This window comes from Amblyomma americanum, chromosome 1 (assembly GCF_052857255.1).
Source record: "Amblyomma americanum isolate KBUSLIRL-KWMA chromosome 1, ASM5285725v1, whole genome shotgun sequence".
Taxonomy (NCBI): domain Eukaryota; kingdom Metazoa; phylum Arthropoda; class Arachnida; order Ixodida; family Ixodidae; genus Amblyomma; species Amblyomma americanum.
The window spans coordinates 301,603,418-301,627,218 of record NC_135497.1 but is presented as its reverse complement, the minus strand read 5'-3'; the positions used below and the strand labels follow the sequence as shown (position 1 = coordinate 301,627,218).

The 23,801-nt window shown below is 46.0% G+C and overlaps 1 pseudogene; it reads right to left on the bottom strand.

The window, feature by feature from the left end:
• Positions 1 to 7,439: 7,439 nt before the first annotated feature.
• LOC144119620 (uncharacterized) lies at positions 7,440 to 10,418 on the bottom strand (annotated as a pseudogene).
• Between the last annotated feature and the right edge of the window lie 13,383 nt (positions 10,419 to 23,801).

The following is a 23,801-nucleotide window of genomic DNA, read 5'->3' as shown; positions in this document are numbered from 1 at the left end:
CTTGTTAATGGTGGCGAGGAGTTGAGGCAGTACAGCGGAACTTAAGTTCTTGTAAACCTCGTACTGAATGGAGTCCGGACCGGGCGCAGTCTTCCGACAGGCCTCGTCTATTGCTGCAAGCAACTCGGGCATTGAAAATGGGCTTGCAATTCCCTCGGCGTCGGCTGTAGATGGGAGTTTATCGACACGTGCTGGAATGGAAGCCAAGGGGGCTCCTATGACCCTTGGAGGCAACACATCATACTTGGGGAAAAGCTTCCGCTCTGCCTCTCTGGCGAAATCATCCGGAGCTAAGTTAGCTGCGAAGCATGCTGTGGCCGCTGCATCAGGACGACGGGAACCATGTTCCATTGCACGAAATGTTCGCCAGAGAGCAGCATTCGATGCCTTTGTTGAGAACTGCTCGCCCCACGAATGCCATTGCCGTCGCGAGAGATCGCGTTCATATCTGTGAGCCTTGGCAGTAAGGTAATTCAGCCTTGTCCGGGCTTGCGCAGAAGTCGGGTCTCTGGAAGCTGCCATCTCCGCTTGTCGACGAGCAGCCCACAGGTTAAGCAGACCCACATCCGGCGCCGGGCGATTCACGTCCGTCCAGGTGACAATAGTAGCCGTATTCAGCCGCACTTTGTATGCAGTCCACAAGTAGTGTAGATGATTGCAGAGAGAGATCTTCGACGGTGGTGCGAAACGTGTGCCAACTGACCTCAGAAAACCTACGGCGTAATCGGCGGGCCCTTGATGGATGGAGACAGATGATGATAGGATGGTGGTCCCTACCCCAGCAGTCTGGCTCCAGGTGCCACGATGGAGTCCCGGGTCCTGACCACAACGTAAGGTCCGGAGCATATGTTGGACTGGGAGCATGGCGCACAGTCCGCGTTGCTGAGTCTGGGTGGTTGAGTAAAACAAGCAGCGCATCCGCGAATGCATCCCGCACACGCCTACCACGGGAGCTTGAAGTGGGGTACCCCCATTCCGGATGAGGGGCGTCAAAGTCACCACCGACCAAAACAGGCCACCTGGGTGCTGTCGTCGTAGAGTTAATAACCACCCCAGATTAATGCGGGAGGGCTCTCCTCCGGCGGATCTTACATAGTATGACACGACCACAACAGTTGCCTTGGGAAGCTTCACAGCCACTGCGACTATCTCTTGACATGAGGTGCACCAGTTTTCTAGTGAGAGGCGAACTTGAGGACCGCCTTTCTCAGAGGGGCAGCAGTGTGCACACGACGGTCGTTCATTGAAGGAGACATGTATCCATTAAAGCCCGGAATGGATGGCAAGTCATTGGTTTCCTGCAGTAGCAGGGCCCACACCTGGAGCTTGTTCATGCGAAATCGAGATTTGAACTCTCCCAGCTTTGTGGATAGGCCTCTTCAGTTCCATTGGAGCACACCATAACTACGTGTACTCGCCATTTTCGATTAGGCTTCCAAGCGTTGTAATAGAACTGATGTCAGGTTAGATGACTGGTTTACCATAAATCGAAAGAGGGATGTTGTTGAGTTTTTTTATTCACATACCCTAAAGGCCCTTTTTAGGCATTACATGGGGGGGGTGTACAGTTACATATAAACAATACTCCACACATAGCTCTACAAGCAACACAAATCCAGAACAACAAGCAAAATGGGAAAAAAAGTGCAGAAAATTCGAAGTTGAGCATATGCAGGAATCGAGCCTTCCTAATCAGAATTTATTTGTAAAAAACACTTTAGTTTTTGCACAAAGGCTTCATGATTTAAGGTGAAAACAATATCACCCGGTAACTTGTTCCAGTGGTGAACGGGAAGAAACAATGGTGAATGACTAAAGAGGTGGGTACCTGCAAACATGGGTTCGATTTTGAGAGCACGATCTAAGCGCGGAATGATACGGTGGGCGGGTCTAATATAGTATGAAGCGAATGAAGAGTGACTGTGATATAATCTGTGAAAGTGTGATAATAGTGCTAGTATTCTTCTCTTTGCGAGTGATTGTAGCTTTAGCGATGCTTTGATCGCCGTTATGCTGGACTGACGTGAATAGTTCTTAGTTATAAATCTCGCTGCTTTATTTTGTATTGACTCCTGTTTGTGAATTAAGTACAATTGATGCGGGTTCCATATTAAGGATGCGTATTCTATTTTTGAGCGGACCAGGGTAGTGTAAACGTTTGGTGGCAGGATCAGCTTGGTGCAAGTGACTTCTGATGAAACCAAGTGCTTTACGTGATCTACTGACAATTGCATCGATATGGTTATTCCATGTTAGATCAGACGAAAAGTGAACACCTAGGTATTTGACTGTAGAGACATTCTGAATGGAAACACTATTTATGGAATAACAGTGATTTTAAAGCTGATTATTGGTGGTGAATGTATAGTTTGTTTTAGAGACGTTAATTTGCATTTGCCACTGTTCACACCAAGTGGTGATTCTGTCCGGGTCCGTCTGCAAAGAGTTTGTGTCGTCATGTTTGGTAATCTATGTATAACACAATCATCAGCAAATAATCTAGTAGTAGAGGTAATAAATTCACTTATATCATTAATGTAGATCAAGAATAAAATTCGTCCAAGCACCTAGCCTTGCGGCACGCCAGATTTTACCACGATTAGGGAAGAGCAACACCCATTTACAGAGACATATTGGCAACGATTGGTAAAAAGTTAGTAATCCAGGTGATAATATGCTTGTTAATGTTGAGAGAATTTAGCTTCAGTAATAAACGATAATGGGGTACCTTATCAAACGCTTTCGCGAAATCAATAAATATAGCGTCAATCCTTAATTTATCGTGCACGGCATGACGAAGGTTGGTTATTAATTCAAATAACTGCGTCTCACACGAACGACCATGTAGGAAACCATGCTGATTAGGGGAAAAGAAGTTGTGCTCGGTTAAGTATTTCATTATGGCCGATGATATGATATGCTCCAACAGTTTGCAGGGTATACTGGTTAACGAGATAGGTCTGTAATTTGTTAGCATGGATTAGTCACCTGATTTAAATATGAGACTAACACGAGCAAGTTTCCACGAGTCAGGTACACACTCGGTGTCAAGAGATTGCTGGAACAAGGCAGTAAAAATATGAGATACAATAGTTTTTGTTAATTTTAGCAGTTTAGGGCACATACTGTCTGTACCAGGCGACGAGTTAATTTGTAGTCTGTCGATAGCTTTCTCTATCCCTTCACGAGTAATGATAAGATTATTCATAGTGGCACTAAAATAAGTGAAGATCAGGGGGGATTGACATGCATCTCTCCAGTGAATACGGAACTAAAAAAGAAATTAAATTCTGTTGCTGCTTGTGATGGCAAAAGGTGTTCGTCATCTTTTATAATTGATAAATTTCTAGCTGGGGACTTGGGATTTATTACTTTAGAAAATTTTTTGGTACTATTTTTAATAAAGCCGATTTATCATCATTAAAAAATTTGTCTTTAGCTGCTTCAATCTCTTTCTTGCAAGCTGCTGCATGATTCCTGTAACGCTCCCAGTCACCATTCGAGGCAGTCTGTTTTGCTCTAGAGTATAAACGCTTCTTATTGATGCATCGCTTTACTTGTGAAGTGAACCATGTATTGTGCGTTGATGGGGTATTGGTAATTTTTGGAATATATTTCATTCAGTTCAATTAACTTGTCATGGACTGTTTTCCAATTTTTCGTGCTTTCACGACGAAGAAATGTGTTTAAGAATTCTTCGGAGAATGACGAAAGCTCACTCAAGATTTGGTCGACATTTGCTCGAGTATAATCGTATATGACCTTATTTTGCATTTCAGGCTTCTTAATTGGTAGGGCGTACTCGCAGTGTAAGACATTATGGTCACTAATTCACTCTAGTACGTGTACATATCTTCTGGCTCAGTTGTCAGCACCAGATCTAAGACGGCGCGGATCCACGCGTTAGACAAGATACGGTTTGGGTCAGATTAAACAAGAAAAGTAAATCAAGAAATTCCATACATTCGCGTTGCCTTGTACCACTAGTGGGTGCGCACGCCAGCCAGTCTATTCCGGGAGAGTTGAAATCACCAGTCAGGATTATTTCTGCGTTCGGCTACTTGTTTGCAAGAAAACAGTGATTCGCCGAGGTCGTCAACAAACTGATTCCGTGCATCTGGCAGGCGGTAACATACACCGATGGCAGAAGTAACAGCGGTCGATAGGTGCACCACAACCCATAAAATTTCCAAGTCGGAGCCGGTGTCCACAATGCGAGTTTGAAAGCAGTTTTTGATTGCAATTAACACACCGCCACCACGAGAATTCGGCCTGTCTTTTCTAAACAACATGAAAGAGCTTATTAGTGAAAGTTCGTTTTTGTAACATCAGGCGATAACCAAGTTTCAGTGCCAAGGATAATATCGCCAGCACAACATTCAGTGAGAGCTCACAGCTTGTCTTGTTTGTTTAACAGGCTTCGGAAGTTGGACACGATTATGGACAGTGCCCCTTCGACTTTATCGTTTCTACGTCATTTGGGGCTGGCCGTTTCACGCTTCCCAAGTAAAACTACCCGATCTTGCAAGCTGTCATATACATACAGCTTCTTTCTGAGAAGAACCTTGTCAAAAAGGAGGTTATATTTTTCAATATCAGATTCCTGTTGCGCGCGCACAAAACACCGGAGCTTTTTTCGTATGAATTGAATTCTTGGTGAAAAATTTTATTCAATTCAGACCCGGGGCGTAACAATGTCTTTGAGCTTGTGAGCGTTCCTTAAGACGTTACACTTGTCTTTGAAGTTCAAGAACTTCACTACTACAGGGCGGACGTGCTCTTGTTTATACTGTCCTACTTCAATCAATCAATCAATCAATCAATCTTTATTTTTGCATTTTTAGTACAAATAAAAATGCAGGAAGTGGGGACAAAAAGCTGCTCTAAGGCAAGCTTGACTGGGTCCCCACCCCCTTTACATGGCAGTTTGTGCAGCAGTCATGCATAAAATGTTGAATGTTTAAAAGAGAACAATTCACAGCACATGCGATTTTCGCGCAGGAAATGAATAATGTTACAAATGCAGTCTTGTTACAACATAAAAAAAATACAACAAAAATGCAACAAACACTCGCGTGATAGCAGACCTGAGAAATGACAACGTTAATAAACAAACTCGCCTGAATATAAGGGAAAAGAAATAGTAAAGACAAATACACACAACTACAGTACTCTGGGATGAAATGACGTGTTACAAAAGCTCTGTTTTTGGTTATGAAGATGGTTGACACTGTTAAACGCCATGAAACTGGTTGATGAAATGAAGTTTTATATTACATTTAGTGGCTGTTTGCAGGTCGATTTCCATCATTAATAATTTGTTCAATAGTCTCGGAAGGCGATTTTCGACGCTATCTAGCCCGTGTGTTAGCCTAGTGAATGGCACGTGCCATGTTCCTTTATTCCGAATTAAAGAGGCTCGTTCAATTTCTCTTGCATGGATGTCAAGATTTGCCGATATAAATTCAGTGATTACCTTTTCTGTGTCTTTCCAATTTTCTTGTGAGATTTTCAGCAATGCCCTCAAAAATGAGGTTGTTCTTGCGCATCCGGTTATTCAGGACATCAAGGACCATATTTGCCTGCTCTGTTTGCCTTGACTCCATAGATTTTAACTGAGCCTGAGATTCATTTATCGTTGAGTTCACGTTGTTCGCCTCTTCGCGCAGGTCATCGACGACGGCAAGGCGATCCTCAAGTGTGGAGAGCCGTCGTTTGATTTCTGTGACGTTCGTATGAATTTCTTTCAGTTTGCTAGATGTTTCCTTCTGGAACTTTTACATGACGAGGCTAATTCTTTCACGAGTGATAGAATGTGCTCCGATTTGTCCGGGCCTGAATTTGTTTCCATGTCGCCAGCACAAACCAGTAAGTGCATGACACAGAACAGGACAGTAAGTAGACGCCCACCCGGTTTCCACAAATGGCGCAGACCTGATGACCTCAACCATACCGGAGGCTGTGAGCTCGTCTCTCTATCGCGTGCGACAAAAGAGCCTATGCGGACACGATACGTGCACAGATCGATACCCATGCCCCAGTCAACAATGCACAGGTGGGGTTTGCAGCCAGTAACAGAAAAGTAATATCCGCAAGGCAGGCACACTCACCTACAAAATGTGAGCAGGACCCGCTAGCATCGAAAACACGGCTGCAAATCCAGATGAGTGCTTGTCTTCAAGGGTACTTGTAGGGTGTCCAGGGGCACTGCAGTAGTTGCTGATGGCATCATCTGCGCAGTGGATGATGACGGTTCCTTGCGCAGGTAGGCGTAGGCAATAGTAACAGCAGCACGAGGCTGCCTTGTATTGCCAATGACTCGAAATCAGCAGGAGCGTGCCACAAGCAGGCGCCGAGCACCCGCTCTTGAAAGATGGCGATGCTCGAACGAAGCGGGAACAGTGCGTGGATTACCTACAAATGTGAGCAGGACCCGTTAGCATTGAAAACACGGCTGCTAGCTTCGGGAGCTTCCTCAGCTGGTGTGAAGTCAATTTTCTTTATATAAGGAACGTATTTATGCGGATGGCGAGATTTTTCACTGGAGCGATGTGCAGCCACCTTAGCAGGGACACTTCGTCTTCTTCCTTCCAGTAGCTGGTGCTTTTACCCTGACGTACATCTTAATTTTAAGGCGATAGCCTTTAATGGCTCATATCATTGCCTCCCCTGGAAAGATGCCTGCAGCGTCGCTCGCTCACCTATTGCAGTCGCCGTGCCTTGAGTTGCGGACGGTTGTTAAGCGATGGCGCTAGCTACTTCCCTATCTGTGCCGGTCAGGGTGGTGTGGTGTCGCGGCGGTAGCCGCCAGTGGCGGCATCGGCGGCGCTGCTCGACAAGCGCGGTGACCTGTCTGTTCAATTGTATTTGAGCGTAGTCGTTGTGTTCTGGCAACACCACCTAGACTTTTTAAGGCCTCTCCACGTTTGCGTGACGTCACCGCACTGCAACGGCCCAGTAGGTTCGGCTTCCACGCTCGCACGCATTTCGCGCATTTCAAAGTGCTGCTTATGTCTCTCGAAAAGAAAATTACTTTTTTTTTAATTCGTGTTTTGCTTGCCCACACCCTAACCGAATTTTTTTTTGTTCTTGTTTCTTTGAAAGTATAAGCAGTTACATTTTAGCAGACTTTTACTGACTTTATATCAAAGCGCGCATGTGTGAAGATACGTTCGTAATATTTTTTTATTGAAAATGAACAACGCAGAGGACTTTCACAAGTCGTATTTTATTTTCAGATGAGAAACACGATCAGTAGGTGTAGGAGGTAAGAAAACTGTTACAGCACTGAATCATAAATTGCAGTAAGTGAAGCCAACAACAGAAAAGCTGTAAACAGAAAGCAAACAAAAGAAAATATGCAGAATATATAATACAACGCAAAAACTGGTTTCGAAACTAAAAAAACTAACAAAAACAGTCACAAGCACATAGTGTAGTCAATTCTTCAATGTCTTCAATTTTCTCTCTTTTTCTTTTGCAGCCTTTTCAACTATAAGTTGATCATTTTTTCTTTTACAAAGATTATTTAGAAGCGTGCTTGCTGCTGCACTTAGGACATAGTTCATTACCAACTGTGGAGTGTGCCCATTCTCACACACATCAAAGTCAATGCCGTCGTTTAACACATCATGTGTGAGTGCCAAGAGAGCCTCCTTTTGATTTGGTAGTATATGAAACTGTCGCATGCTGTTCGCTTCTCAGTTTGTCGAGAACTATCTCAGCAGTAAGCACAGCATTTACTATGGCAGGCTGTGGAAACTTGAGACTACCACGAGTCATGGCCTTGACTAACTCCCCACCTTCTACTTCAATTTCATCTTCTAGCATTAAATTTTCTTTGCAAGTCATGCATGACATCTTTTTGAACGCAGCGTGAGAACAATAGCCAGCAACGTAAGTGGTTGCTGGGAGATTTGGCGCCTTCGCATAATCGTCGTCCGTTACCTCAATGTCAAACACTTCAAGTACTGCATCATTTACTGCCACCGCATCTGTTACAGCCTCAAACTCTGGGAGCTCCAGAATGTTCTGCAGGCGAAGCTTTTGCTCCGACTCATAGACATGTCTTAAGGAAATGTGGTATTGTGCACCGAAGAGTTGGCGGTATTTGCCAAACCTCTCTTCCAAGCAATCAGTCTGAAACTTTCCTAAAAGTACATACTCGAAGTTCATTTCATCTAGGCAATACCTAGTCATCTTTACCAAGGTGTCTGTCGTGAGTCGGAGCGCACTGTGAGTCTCTCTTGTAAGTATGCCTGTGTCAAATTTGAGACACTGCCACAGATCTAGCCACTCCACTATACTTAACAGAAACTGGATCTGTGGACTTGACGCTGATGTAATCGGTGACTGCAGCTCATCACGAAGTCGAGTACCCTTGTTGCATGTCTACATTTACAATGTTCCACCACTTTGTTATTGTTTCAAGGAACTGTGCAGTACCAGACACATGATCTAGCTCAAGTCTGGGCCCACATGCTCGCAGAGCTGCTGCCGTAGACGGGCTGAAAATCCTTAGCGCAAGCTTGACATTCTGTCGCTCAATATTCGGTGGGTTCAGAGATTTAGACGAAAGTGTTGGTGCTGATTTAATCAGCGGACCCTGTTCTTTCGAGTGAAGTTCTTGAAGTGTTTTAAATGAAGCTGTAAGTATAGGTGGCTTTATATTAGGTCCTGTGGGGCTAGGGAAGAACATGCATGTTCCAGCATTTCGCTGATTGATCCAGTTATTCCTGACGCATTTTATTAAGTGTACAGGATCAATCAGAAAAAAGAGAGGACGTTTAGAGTCTGCAGGGTGTGGATACACACTCTGAAGTTTGCAGGGGGCCCCAAAAAGTGACATTGTTTTCCGGTTGATTGAGTTATTGTCAGCTATGACTGCGATTATACGCAACCCAACATGCTCTAGCTGAGTAATGATACTATGCAGAATAGTGTGAAGCTGCTGTGCGTTGATGCGCTCTACTGGCAGTATGTGCACAACATTCTTCTGCCACGAAAGCAAGCTTTGCATCATAAAAACATGGGCTGTTTTTGCTGCAATAGGGCTATTTGTAGCCGCACCAACAATTACTCCTCCCTTATAATCAAAATACGGCTGCAGGTGAATTTCGTCCATCATGAGTACAACAATTTTTTCATGCTCCGTCACTACTGCGACAAGCTTCTTTGAATACGATAGGAAAGAAGTGCCTTGCTGTTCAGCTGCCGGGCTTACGCTGTAGGAGTTACATATACGACATATTGTAGATTTATGGGGTAATCTAAGGTTTCTGGAACTGTGAAGGAACCTATAAGCATGCGGAGAAACTGTAAATAAAATGCTTGAGAATACCAGCAACTCTGCAGAATACCGGGATGACCTGCTATGCTTGACAAGAAGAAGAGAAACTTACTCTTTCAAAAAACTAACTGCATTGGGTTGTTCAACATCTGCCAGTTCACAATTTAAGGCATCTTCAAGCAAGGAAAGTGCCAACTTAAGCAAACCATCAATTTCTTCTTCCTGCTTAGACAACAATTTTCCGTGAAACGACTCTACAGCATCCAGCAGACCTATCAAGCAACGGATATCATGTACTGTGTGAGGGATGGTATCTATGCCATCAATTGTAGTCAGCTGCACATTTCGGTAATGAACTTTCACCGTGAGGTTCTCTAAGACCGTGACTGACGACAAAACACGAGGGACGTCATCAACAGCAAGATTGAGAAAAAGGACGCAGGCAGGTCGAGAAATAACATTCCAAAAACCAGAAAGCTTGATTTGAGGAAGGCACTCCAGTAGAAATTGGAAAGTGTCAATCTTGTTCTTTGCTTCTTCCTCCTCGTGTGTCTGGAGTGACATGGCGATGGCATCTCGTAAAGAAGCTGCTTCAAGACGCATTCTCTTTTCAGTCGGTGCTTCTCGGGACGTAGTGGCGGGCGCAGAAAGGTACGCGGGACAGTTCGGGAATACACTGGGAATGGCGTCGGAGCTGAGACGAGCGATCTTCAATTTTGCCTCGACGACTTTGCCCGTTTTTGAGTCCACATACGAACCGAATGTCTGATTCTTTAAAGTGCCGCTCGCAGACCTGCAAAGCCCAGCGCAGATAAGGTTAGCATATTTAAGATGATAATTTCCATGGGTGCAATAGCAATTAGCGCAGTGAAATATTTCAAATTTAGAATATTTCCAGCTCGCCCACTAGGCCATGTTGTAGCGCATTATGTACACACAGCTATGTCGCGGAATAAATATCACGCTTTTTCGGCTTACCACTGAGCGCTTTACGGGTTCGAAATCAGCACGTGGAATGGCTTTCAACCATTGCCTCCTTCTGTCAGCATCAGCTGGGAAAGTGAAGACGCGCAGTCTTTTCTCCATCGTAATTCCCGCGGCAGCCGGGAACACAACAGTGTCCTGGCATTTTAACAAATTGCTCAGGAACTGTCACACGCGCACAGCACTTTCACAGACGTTTCCCAGTATTGCACTTCGAGTATTCACAGCCCGCAAGGAAGCTTCAGCAAATGACACAGAAAGAAAGAACAGCGGAGGAACAGCATGTAACACACGACACGTGCAGCACATGTTCAAGCACGACGGTAGTGATGTTTACAGCAATCGCGATGTCTCCTTTCAAATGATTGCTTTCAACAATTTACTAGAAAAACTGCACAAAGTAAGCTTTTAAAAAATTGAACAGTTTCCAGAAATGTGAACGAAGATTGTTACATTGAACCAGATATCTTTCATGTCTTTTAAAACGGTGAAATTCATTATCTTCAATTTGCTATACGCAAGTACGCCTCGGAGTACTCCGCACTTCAACAATTTGAAAGAGCGCGGGAGGAGAACGGCGGCAGCGGCCGCCAGGAGGTGCTGCCGCAGCGGTCGGCGGTGGCTGCTCCCGCGTCGGAGTACTCCGCACTTCAACAATTTGAAAGAGCGCGGGAGGAGAACGGCGGCAGCGGCCGCCAGGAGGTGCTGCCGCAGCGGTCGGCGGTGGCTGCTCCCGCGTCGTAGTGCGGTGACGTCACGCGTCGGAGGAGAAATCGTGGAGAGGGCTTAAAAGTCTCGGTGGTGTTGGTTCTGACCACTTGCATATATTTGCGACTTTTTACTTTCAGTCCTGCGTGCTTATGTTTTCGTTTGCTTATTAAACAGTAGAAAACGCGCAGAAGGCGCCGTCTGCCAGAGAGACTTCTGCTACGGCTACGGCGCGGTAATGTGCGCATGCGTTGCAAGCGGCCGCCACAAGGATCGCTAGCGACCACCTCAAGTGGAAAGGAGGAAAAAGGGAAAGGTAAGGGCAGCAGGTTTTTGGCGCACACGGCAGGCATCTTTCTAAAGGAGGCGTTGCTCATACTCGCGTCCGTCCGTTACATTTTAGGCCACGTGACATCACAAGGTCACGTGATCTCTGTCACGCGCGCACCGGCTGCTCTTCTCTCAAATGAAAATCAGTGCAATGAGTCGCAAACGGCTTTCGCCTTTCCGCAGTTGAGATATAAGCGCCTCCAAAGAATTTTTGTTTCCTGTTGTTTCACCTAGACCACTATGGGTTATCAACATAACTCCATACTGCGCCAACGTGCTGTGATCGAATTGCCCTGCAAGTCCATCGAAAACTCGGCTACATCAATATATGCTGTTAGCTGTTGACAGTCGACGGGCACAAAAAACAATGAATCGAAGTATTGGATTTCCATGTTCATGCTGTATAATCATGGCTTTCATTGGTTTTTATGGTCATTCACACCCTTTCAGGAAGATACTGCTACAAGCTCCCTATGGTGCTCATATATAGTGGGGCACGCGGTCACGTTCGAGGCGGGCCACGCATGGGGAATTGCGCGAACCGCATTGGATGTGTTTCGGCAACTTGCAGCCCCTTACAGGGACTACGAGACTTCTGGTTCTGAACATGCGGTAAATGTTTTCAATGTACCGACGAATGCTTTTGAGCACTCACATTACGTACGGGTCCTTAGAACGGTCACTGCGCGTGCGCATGAGGCACCTAGTAATCCGGCATGTGTCCGTTGGATGGATGGGTGGAAGGTAGAAGCGTCCCCTTTGAAACGGAGTGATGGAATTTTCCACCATGCTCAGCTTTTTTCCTTTATTTTTGTTTAAACGAGTTGCGAGTTATTAAAATTTTCCATTTTCTTTGAATACGTCTTCCTGCACTTTTAACCTTATGTCACCTCTCTGCTTTTGAGTCACCAATCTTCCAATCGCTTTTTGCTAATTTCCACCACAGATTTATTTACATCACTATTGTTATCTCTAAACCCTAGGGCCTCAGAAAGAGTGACTCTGCCTGCATCGATATCGAGATGGATACCATCACATTTTAGTATGTGTTCTATTGTTTCTACAGACTTACCACACACATCAGATGTGTTATCTTCTTCGCTAAGTTTGTTTTTGTATCTGCGCGTTCTAAGACATCCTGACCTAGCTTCAAAAAAGTATGGCACTGCCTCTTGAGTTATCATAAAACGCTTCCTTCCTGATCTGCTGTTTCCAGTATCGATATAGTTCTGCACTATGCTTCTTGTCCATTGAATCTACCCAATTTTTACCTTCCGCGTTTTTACCTCTCGTTTAATGCTCTTCCTTTTCTCCGTCCTCATGTCGGACATACATACCGCTTAGGCTCCTAGTTCTTTTCCGCCAGTGTGAGTCAACGCTCTTTCTGTATACATGTATTTAAATACCTTAGCTGCCCACCTGTTATTGTCCAATTTCCTCAGGCGTTCTTCGTATAGTATTTTACTCTGAGCTTCCTGTGCTTCGAACGATGCCCAGCCAATATCCCCCTTTACTGCCTCATTTGTGGTTTTCCCGTGGGCACTTTGTGCTAATCTTCCAACAGCTGTCTGGTTTACTTCTAATCTCGACTGAACTACTGCCCTTAAACACAGAACGGCATTCCCGAAAGTGAGCCCTGGCACCATTATTCATTTCCAAATACCTCTCAGCACTTCACACCTGTTGTACTCCCACAATGCCCTATGTTTTATTCTCCCGGCATCTGCTCACCCTTTTGCTATGAGAGACTGTTCGTGCTTTTCCGTGTGCATCTGCCCTTCGTTTACCCATACGCCGAGATATTTGTATTCGGTCACTAGGGGTATGTCATGGCCTTGTATTGTAAACTCCTGATCAGTTGCATCGTTTAAAATCATCACATCTGGTTAAGTTGCGCTAAAACTGAAACCTAGACTGTCTCCGTCTCCACAGCAATTAACCAGAATCTGCAAATCTTCCTGGCTATCTGCTAACAGTACAATATCGTCCGTGTACATTAAATTCTGTAGTCGTTGCTCAAGAACCGTTCCGCCTAATCTGTACGACAGACTATAACCGAGACTGCTTCCTTGTAGCCTTCTTTCCATACTTATAAAGCATGAACAGCAGCGGTGATAGCTGACAACCTTGCCTTAATCCTTTGTGTACCTCGACACTGTTCGTACTCTTTAATTCCTTCCCATGTTATTTCAAGTTTATTTTCTCGATATATTTTCTGTAGAAAATTACCTCATGACCGATGCCTTCATCTTTTAATACATTCTACAGGAGTTCTCGGTTCACGTTGTCGTATGCACCACTTATGACCAGTAGGGCTAAATACAGAGGTCTGTTTTCCGCGTTACCTATTTCTATGCACTCGGTAAGCACGAATAGGCTTTCATCTGAACGCCTACAACTTCTGAACCCGTTCTGAAGCTCTCCGAGTATTTTATTACTTTCTACCCATGACTGCATTTTTAATTTCACCGCCTGCATCGCCAGCCTGTATATAACTGACGTTATAGTAATCGGTCGGAATTTCGTCTATCCCTGCGGACGTGCTTTTTGGAAGATTTGCTTCCGCCTTTTTCCAGTTAAGATTGGTCAGTTCTAAGCTGTTTTCTCATGTGCTGTCCTGTGTTGTTTCCTAATTTTGGGTGATTACCCTATCGTCTTTCCTAAATGACTCAGCTATAACTGATGCAATGTAGTTAACATCGTCAGCTCCCTCTAAACATTTTCCCTCGTCATCGTGAATCTGTTCCTGCTTTCTCTGATTCGCTTGCCCAGCCAGCTTATATGGTTCCAGAATTTTCTTGGCCCTCATTTAGTTGCATCGCGAACATCAGCCAGCCAGCCAGTGATCGGAGGAGTGCTTTATTTTAGCCTGGACGAGGACATGCACTTGCTGTTTCTTTTGTCGATAAGATTCCCATTTTTGGCCTTTTTTCTCTTCAGATAACTGCGCCCTCTTTGCTTCTCTGTGTTTCCGTGATGCCAACCGTCATTGTTCGATGGCCTCCCTAATCCGCCTTTTTCATGTTCCTGTGCTGCAACCTCGCGTACAGCGCTGGAAGCTCATTGGAAGGGTACTTTGCGCCCAACCCGGCCGGAGTGAGTGCCGCTGCGGAGCAGGAATCTGTCAACGATTGCGTGTCCTGGGCAGCACCTGGTGCCTGGAGGATTTCTAGGATTGACTGGTGGCTGTGTGCGAGGTCCGAGGCAGGCTGCTGAGCCCACCGAAGAGCAAATTCTTCAGTATCTTCGGTCATCCGGCATGCGATGCGAACGCCAGCTGACCAAGGGCCGCCGCTTCAAAGATGAAGGCTACATTCGGAACATAATGTTCAATGAAATATCCCCGATCAGTGAGAATGGCGTTTTCCGCTGTATATGCCTGCCATCCATGAAAGGTGGATACTACATCGTGCACGCCGTAGCACAGAAAACGACTGGGGACAACAGTTTTCACAATCCCGCCGCGGTGGCTGAGTGGTTATGGCGCTCGGCTGCTGGCCCGAAAAACGCGGGTTCGATTGCGGCCGCGGCAGCAGAATTTCGATGGAGGCAAAATTCTAGAGACCCGTGTACTGTGCGATGTTAGTGCACGTTAAAGAACCCCAGATGGCCGAAATTTCCGGAGCCCTTCACTACGGCGTCCCTCATAGCCTGAGTCGCTTTGGGACGTTAAACCCCACTAAACCAAACCAAGTTTTCACAAGCAATCGTTGTGCTCAAGCGCTCCCGAATAGCTACACGAGCGATAAAAGCACAAGCTTACTCGCAACATGGCAGCTCTGCTAGCATTTACTTTATTTTCCCACAGCACACCGCTGCATAGGTTAAACAAGCATGCGCGTCCATAAAGGCGTGCGCGAGAAGCGCACATTGAGCCATTCTGACGAAACCACGCAGAACTTTTCATCATGGATATGATGCGAACACACGCATAACGCACCTTCTGCTTCTTCTGCCAAGATGTAGTGGCATAAACAAGGAAATTTCCTTAGGAGATTACAACAAAATTGTAGCACCATGCGTGAATGCTCTCGTAGCTTCTTTTTCATTGTCCGCTCCACCGCGCGTTGAAAGCAGCTCACAGCACTTGCCCACTTGACCTTCTTGCTTGAGAAAGCAAAAAGCATCGGAATGAAGTCTGGGTGCCGCGGTGACATTCGAGGCCTTCCTGCCCATCAATAAAACATTTCGTGATGGACTGCACACGCATTTAACCACAGTACCTCGTCCGCACCTGTCACAAAGTGATTCCCACACAGTCTTGACGGTGCCCAACGGCGGCCACGATCGTCGAGCCGGCGAACGGCTTTTATCCACGCTTCGCGTCGAAGGCGGCCCCGGGAAGCGTTCGGAAAGCGAAAAAATCCGAGTTTGCTTCCCTTTACATATTGAGCAATGCAGCCGTATGCAACACAAGTCGTAGGCATTGCCAAATGCGTCGCACTGAACGCCCGACGGCTGCAGCAACACACCCCGCGTAGGAAGGAAGGAAGGCCTCAGACATTGCTGGCACATACCCACTACGGGGGAGTGGCCATGACACAGGCGGTTAATTACTGGATACAGGAAAGTTTTGACGGGAAAAGCAGTGGCAATAGTATGTAGTCCGATAGATGGGAAGAGGGAAGGAAAGGGGTCCAGTTAACTTGGAGATCGAAGACGGGACAATTGCTTAATGTGCATAATAGTACATAATGCCTGTAATGTTGCAATGTCGTACTGACTGGGAGCGGGAAAAAGAAATTAGAATGGGAGTCGCTGCGTTTCTTGAAGAAAATTTTGCACAGCAGAGCGCACACTCCTGTCGCTTCGTCCAAGCAAAGCAGCGCCAATGGAAAGAACAACCGCGGAAGACACAGGCAAGCCCAGTTGATGAAATGGAATTTGTAAAAGACGCTTCCTCAAATGAGAAAAGCGGCGTCAGAACAGCAGGAAGTGATCTATTGTCTCAGGTTCGGCACAAAAAGGGCACAGTGGGGAAGCTGCCAGGCCAGATCTGTGAAGGTAGAAATTTAGAAGGGGAACCCGGCAACGCAAGCGCGTGAAAGAGACCTCTAGTCTGCGTGAGCGCCAGTCTTTGCTACTCCAAGGATGCAGAAGATGATGATATTCGGGAGATGATGTAAGAGCCGAGGCAGCAAATTCCTGAAATATTGTGTAGCTGCGAAACCTCACCGCTGCTGTATATGCACACGATGGTAGGACAGCAACAATTGGGCCGCTGAGAGAGGCTGTTGCTAAGGAATCTGCAACCTCATTTAAGTGAAAGCCCATGTGACCTGGTACCCAAAGCAACCTTACCGAATTTAGATGGAGCGGAATCAGGAACTTAAAGAGGCGTAATGGCCGAGAGTCAGTGGGTGAGGATAAGGAAGAGCAAATGGACAGAGAGTGTCATAACCACGACCTGGGAAACGGTAGATTCTAATTTTCGTAAGGCTAAGATTACTGCTAATAATTCAGCCAGAAAAATTGGAGTGAAGTCAGGAAGACGGAGAGAAAAAGACCAATCCAGTGAAGGTGAAAAAATTCCCACACCTGCCTTTTCACGATCCTGCGACGCATCGGTAGCAATAAGAACATGAGAGGGAAAGGACCTTAGGTGGCCCTGCAAGAGACCCTGAAGAAACGGGAAGGGCTGCAGCTTTGCATTCGATGGGAAAATGTCATCGAATTCAATCTGGACAGATGAGGAGTTGTTATATATTTGGCGGACATCTGTGAAATGAATATTTATGCGAACAAGGAGGGACTGCACGTAACATATCTGCGGGGTATGAAATCGAGACCAGGCAGCACTAAAAAAGGCGGAAGGTTGACTGAGAAATATTACACTGGAAGCGTGAAGAGGTGAGTCGCACAATTTTAAAAATGTTTGAACTGTTAAAAGGCGAAACCTAGCTGATAACGAAGGCATTCGCGCCTCAAGGTGCAGAACAGCATTGGCGACATATTTTGGAAGCCCCAGACAGAGGCGCAACGCCTCACGCTCCAAAAGCACAAGAGGGCGAAGTTTATAGGCAGGAGCTACTGAGAATAAAACACACCCGAACTCCAAAATTGGGCGGACGTACATTTTATAAATCATCAGAAGCGTATGCCTTCTCATGCCTGACCTAGCACTACAAAGCCTGCGCTGGATGCCAATGGCCCGAACTCCTTTTGCAGAAATTTGCTCAATGTGTGGCCGCCAGGAGAGAGTAGAGTCGTATATTACACCGAGATACTTCACCGTCTGAACTTGAAGTATTATGTTATTTCTTTAGACCAGGCAGATATTTACAGGAACAGAAACTGGAAATACTAACAATGCGCATTTCTTCACATTAAGGGACAGATGAATTCTTCCTAGCCAGTTGTCAAGAACATTGAGGTAATTTTGCAGGGTTCGATAAAGAGTGTGAATGTCACCTGCTGATGCAAAAAATGCAATATCGTCGGCGTACACATAAGTTTTCACATTTTGAATGCATGGAATTGAGCTTAGAAAAATGTTAAAAAGAACAGGTGAGAGAACTGATCCTTGCGGAACACCTCTTGTCTGTGGAAATCTCCTTGAGGAAACACCATTTTAGCAGCAGTAAAATTCTCTATTTTCCAAAAAACAGAAATCCAGGCTACAAAATAGCTTGGGAAGTTGAGTTCCTGTAACCTTAGTAATGGAGTCGAGTGCTCCACGCTGTCGTATGCTTTACTGACATCCAAGGTGACAAGCGCAGCAAACTTTCTATTGCGAGCTAATTAAATAAGACTCTCAAGGTCAGTATGAGCACACCAAATTGAACAACCCGGCCTGAAACCAATTTGACATGGATTCAATACAGCATTTTCTGGAATGAATGACATGACAAGGCTGAGAAGGACCCTTTCCATCAATTTCACTAGGTTCGATGTTAACGAAATAGGGCGTATATTGTCTAAAGTTAAGCCCTCCCGTTGCTTTTAAGCAATGGAACTATTTCAGCAGTCGAGAGTGTGACGGAATCCCGTCTGGCCGGGGGGATACATTTCAAAACAAAGAGACGCCGACCAGTAAAACGAAAAAATTGTATTGACGTTTCGGCGCCCAGAACGGGGGCCTTGTTCACAATGGAAACACACCAAGAGGGTTCGTCTTTTTAAAAGCTATAGTAATCGCCGTAAAGATCGCGCGTAAATCGGGTTAAGATTGCCCTCGTTACGATTAAGCGTGTGAGCCGTTGTCTGTATCACCAGGGACTCGAGATGAAGCCGTGATGTTGTCAGTTTCTCTTTTTCGATGATTCTTGCTTTTTCCCAATCTATTCTGTGATTTGCCGTCACCGCGTGCTCTGCCAAGGCGTTATTGCGGGTATCTTCTTTCTGCACATCACGAGCATGTTGCTGTAGGCGCTTCTTGTAACTTCCGGTTTCGCCGGTTTCTTTGTTTTGAAACTATTTCAGCAAGACGCCACTCATGCGGTATCCAAGGACCTTTAATAGAATGGTTAATGAGAGCCAACAGGTCTGCAGGAAATTCATTGAACAAAATTTTGGTCATAGATGAAGTGACCTTATCGGGGCCAGGAGCCGCTGGGGATAAGCGCAGAACAATTTGCGACAGCTCAGGCATAGAGACCTCAGTGAAATCACTTGAGGTGCATGTAAATATAGTAGGAGAAGGTAAAGCAGATGTAAAGCGAAGCTCTAGGCCACACGCAATATCCTCTAAGGCCTTTGTGATGTCAGCAGGGGACTGAACGAGGGATTCAATGTTGGCAACCAGAGGAATCACCTTGTTGCCTCATGAAATTAAACAAAGCTCGTTTACTTCCTGATTGGGAAAGGAAATCATAATGATTTGTATTATACTCCTCTTTTGCACGGGCGACTGTGCCCTTAAATGTTGCTGCAACATACTTATAATCCAGCCAATTTTTTGGGCATTGATTGATGAGAAGTTTCTTCCAAGCTGCTTTCCGTCGTCTATATGCACGCGTGCACTCAGCTTTCCACCAATTGTTCGCGATTGCACCCTTTGTTCTCTTAACCAAAAATTCAGACTTTTGCCTTGCATGGTCAGTACTGAATATAGATGTGCAGCCTTGCTTTCGGCACTTCTCTGAGCGCGAGTGTCTGAAGTGATTTGGAGGGCTGATTTTAGCGTGTCTTTAAAACAATTGTAATTTATTAACGTGCGCTGATGTCGCTCAGGAAGAGTTAATTTACATGCAAACTTGAAACTAATCGGTAGATGATCACTGTTAGTTGCACAGTCAACAGGCGCCCAAGACATAACAGACTCCTGGGGAGGAAAAAGTTAGATCCAAGGCAGAGCGGCATTGACTGCGAACAAACGTAGGCAATCCGGAATTGTTGCAGATCAAGTTCTTGCCAGAAGCCCAATCAAATAGTCTTGAACCAAAGCTGTCTGTTTTAAACCCCCAAGTCACATGGTGCGAATTGAAGTCGCCAAGTAATAGAACCTGAGATCTGCTACTAGACATGAGTGAGTCAAGGGGCCGAGTGCCACGCACACCAGACGGGAAATATGCATTAGCTACCGTAAAGGGCTGTTGACCTGGGACACTGAGGTCAACCGCAAGGATTTCACATTCATTGTCCGCATATTGAAAAGAAATGCATGCCCTGTGGCAAAACTTTGTAGATATGAGCACTAACAACCCTCCCCCTCGCGATGACCGGTCAAGCCGGAACGGATGGTAATCCTTGAGATGATAATTGAAATTTGAAGTTAGCCATGTTTCCTGTAAAGCAACTAAATCTGGTAGAAGCTGATTGCATAGGAAAATAAATCTATTGAAGCTGAGAATATAGATCGACAATTCCACTGGAGTACACTTAAGAACCCTATGTTGGCGGAAGTGCCGCAGCCGCGACTGCCTTTTCTAGAAACCTGGTTTTAGCGTTTTGACTTGCGTTACTTTCTTTGTCTTTGACTGGGGGCAAGATGGACCTGCAATATTCAGAGGAGACCCACTTCGTTTCTGGGCGCGGAGATCAGACTCCATATCCATACAATTCATAGAGGATGCGTCCATAACGCTATTGGAAGGAGAGGCTTGAGAGGTCTTTTGTTGCTCACATTGTTTTTGGCCCTGTGGAGCGGAATCGATTACTACAGAAGGAGGGGTAGCTTCCGAAGCCAAAGAAGACAAGAGCGGAGCGGTGGACGCCTGCAGAAGATTGGTCACCTGAGCAGCTATGACCTGCGAAATGCACGTGGACGCGGTTTCCATAATGCGATCCATTGCATTTGCCACAGCTTTCTCAACTGCCGCTGTAATAGCCTGGGACCAACTAGAATCCATTATGGGTGGGCATTTGGCGGCCACACTAGAGTAGGCTGAGGCTCTCTCCTTGACTGCGGCAAAATCCTCTCTCCGCGTGCATCTGCGCTTGTCTATAAGCTCGAGCACCTGAAGTTCTTGTGCTCGTGCAGGACAGTCAGGCGAATCAGCAGGATGAGCACCGCTTCACAAACAACGTTTCTCTTTCTGTTCAGGACATTCCTCTCTGCAATGACGTTTCCCACAGGCACAGCAGCGTAGGGCCGATTTGCAGGCTTTGCCGCTGTGGCCAAATCGCCAGCAGTTTTGACACTGAAGGGGCCGAGAGTTAAAGACATCTACTCGAAAAACCAATGGCCACACCTTAATCTCTGACGGACAAAATATTCCTGCAAATGTGGCAATGACGGACTCCGTAAAAATTTTTACTCCGTCAACCATCCTGCTGCATCGATGGACAGCAATAACTCCCGCAGGCGAGAGGTTCTCAAGCGTTTCCGCAGGGCTCAATCGAGAGTCGACCCCTCGGACCAAGCCCTTGGAACATGCTAGATGAGGCGGAATAAATGCGCTCACCGGGTGGCTGGCGAATGTCGTACACTTTAGAAGATCTTCAATACAGTCTTTATCCGGCGACCGGCACAAAATACCACCCCTGCCGAACTGCAGAACATCGGTAATGTGCATAAAGTGCTTCGATGTGGACTGAAGGGCCGCCTGCACTGCCTCCGGGTTGTTCAGTCGGATAGCGCCTCCATCGGAAGGCACTAATGCGACTGGAATGCTTGAAACACCGCTGCGGAAAACGAGATTCAATTGGGAGCTGGTCTTTAGGAAGAGATGCCGACCAAGGGGAAAACCCCTGACCAGGAGAAGAAGTAGACATTAATCTCTCGTCCCGCACCCAATCACCCCAGAACAGGAGCCAACAGGCACAGACAAAAAGGAGAAATTTTGCAAGCTAACGCAACACCGCCAGGTACTTAGCCACTGCCTTAGCAGTGAACCGTCTCGTGTTTGTTTATACTTCCACAGCCGGTCTCGAGTGGCGCCCGACCCTTCCAATATGTTTCGCGACACCGCCGCCAGGGGATGGGCGCATGCGCAGTCGCGTCGTGAAAAAGGCGGATTTCCTTATTCCACCAACTTCGTGGCTTCCTCTTTCCTGCTTCAGCGGTTTACCCCTTTTACTTTTTATTTTTGTACTAATGAGTAGTTGTATCGGATTATAATCCCACTTTTCAATGGGATGTTTCTCTAGTGCTTCCTCTATGCCGGCCGCTATTAGCGCGATTTGTTCGTCATTTAATTTTGCGTACTCTTTTTTACTTCCCTGCATTTCTCTTTTGAGCAGGGCTCCCAAATGTAGACTAATGCGCTTATGATCACTTCCGAGGCTGTACTTCCCCTCTTCGTCTATTTCCATTATTGCGAGCTTGCTATACATCCCCTGCGACATTAAGCAGTAGTCAACGGTCGTTTGCCTGTTACGGGATTCTCACGTGATTTGTCCCTCACACTAAGTTTCTCTATTTACAATAACTAGGTTGTGTCGTTCACAGAAGTCTAGCATCAACTTCCCGTTACAATCTGTGTGTCCATCCAGATCCTTGATGTGATCATTCATGTCACCCTGCAGAATAATATCGACACCTTCTCCAAACTGCTTTATATGGTTATTGAAACACTTGACTAGATCCTTGCTTTCTTGCCTGCATTTGTCCCTTGTGCCTAAATAAACTACTCCTAGCCATATCCTTTAACCGGCAATTGTACCTGATACACAGACATGCTCTTTGCAAGTTGAGTTTATTATTTGCCAATTTGTTCCTTGTGTCAAAATACCTACTCCTCCTCCCTTCCTCTCCGTTGTTGTTCTGTTGCTTCCTTCCCAGGCGTAGCCATCAATAAACGATGGATCTTCTAGATCCCTGAGATGTGCCTCGCCTAGCGCGTATACACCTAATTCTTCGTCCTTTAACTGGCGTTCTATTTCTAACCACTTCGCTCTCTTTCTACCGCCTTGCATGATTATGTACCTGATCCTGGCGTTAAATTTCTTTTGTATAGTTTTTTTCCTGGACTTCCTAGTGGCCGTTTTGTTGGGGTCAGCCGCCATTGTCCCGATTTCTACGTTGCTTCTAGCTACCCCTACGCCCTGAGCCACAGTGGACCTCCTAAAAAAGCTACTGCCCAGCGCCAGACGATCTCGGCTCCTAGCCTTCCGTTAAAATGGGTGCCACTGCTCTATGCACTTCCCTGTATATGTCTGCCACTTCAAAGCCTTTCTCTTGGCTTAACTTCCTTATCTCTCGATTAACAGCCACAACGCCCTTGGCAAATTCTCCGTTCCGTCGTTGCACCTCCGGCACTGTGCACACCACGATCTGGACTTGGTGTGCTATCGCCCTTAAATAGACAGCTCCCTCCGCTAATCACTCCACTACTTTTGCAAATTCACCGTTCAGGACATCATTTAGCCCCGCTGCTACCACTACCAAACTGCGCTCTACAACAGTCTCAGAAAGTTCGCTTTTTGTCTCTCTCAGTACGCGTCCACTGTCCAGCCAGGGAATGCCCTAACTGCTACCCGCTTATCACCCTTTACACGCTCCATTATAGTTATTTTGCACCTCCTCATATTTGAGTCACCACCGGTACACACTAGGGTATTCTCTTGCTCCATTTTAAATTCCAGATTAAGCTGCCTGTTATCAGTGACTGTGACCTCATTCGTCATTGTTAAGCGTGTTTCACATGCAAGTGAAAACGCCAGCGAAGCCTGTCGCCGCGAGGTAAAAACCTGTTTCGACCCGTCGCGGCGGCTCAGCCGGCCAGAGCGAAGGGGTTCCAACAAGTTGGAAATTTTCGCAGCCACAGCGCGACAGCTTCGCGCTCTTACCAATGGCTGCACGGCGGAAAAGCCACGTGACAAGGGGATTCATGCGGGAAAGACAATGTTTGTTTACTATACGTGCTTGCGACACGCACGTACGAACTTTAAAGAATGATATGATTGGCATCAAAATAAGAAGTAGTTGATATTTAACAAACAATAGTTCTTTATTTCCTAACAACATTTGAGCAATCTTGGAAAAATAGTCCATGAACATTCTCCATGTTTATGTTTGCAAACCACCGCAACCACCCGCGAGCTCGTATCTTTTGCCAGCATCATTGGGAATCGCAGCGGCAGTAAACGCTTTGGAGCGACGCGTGTG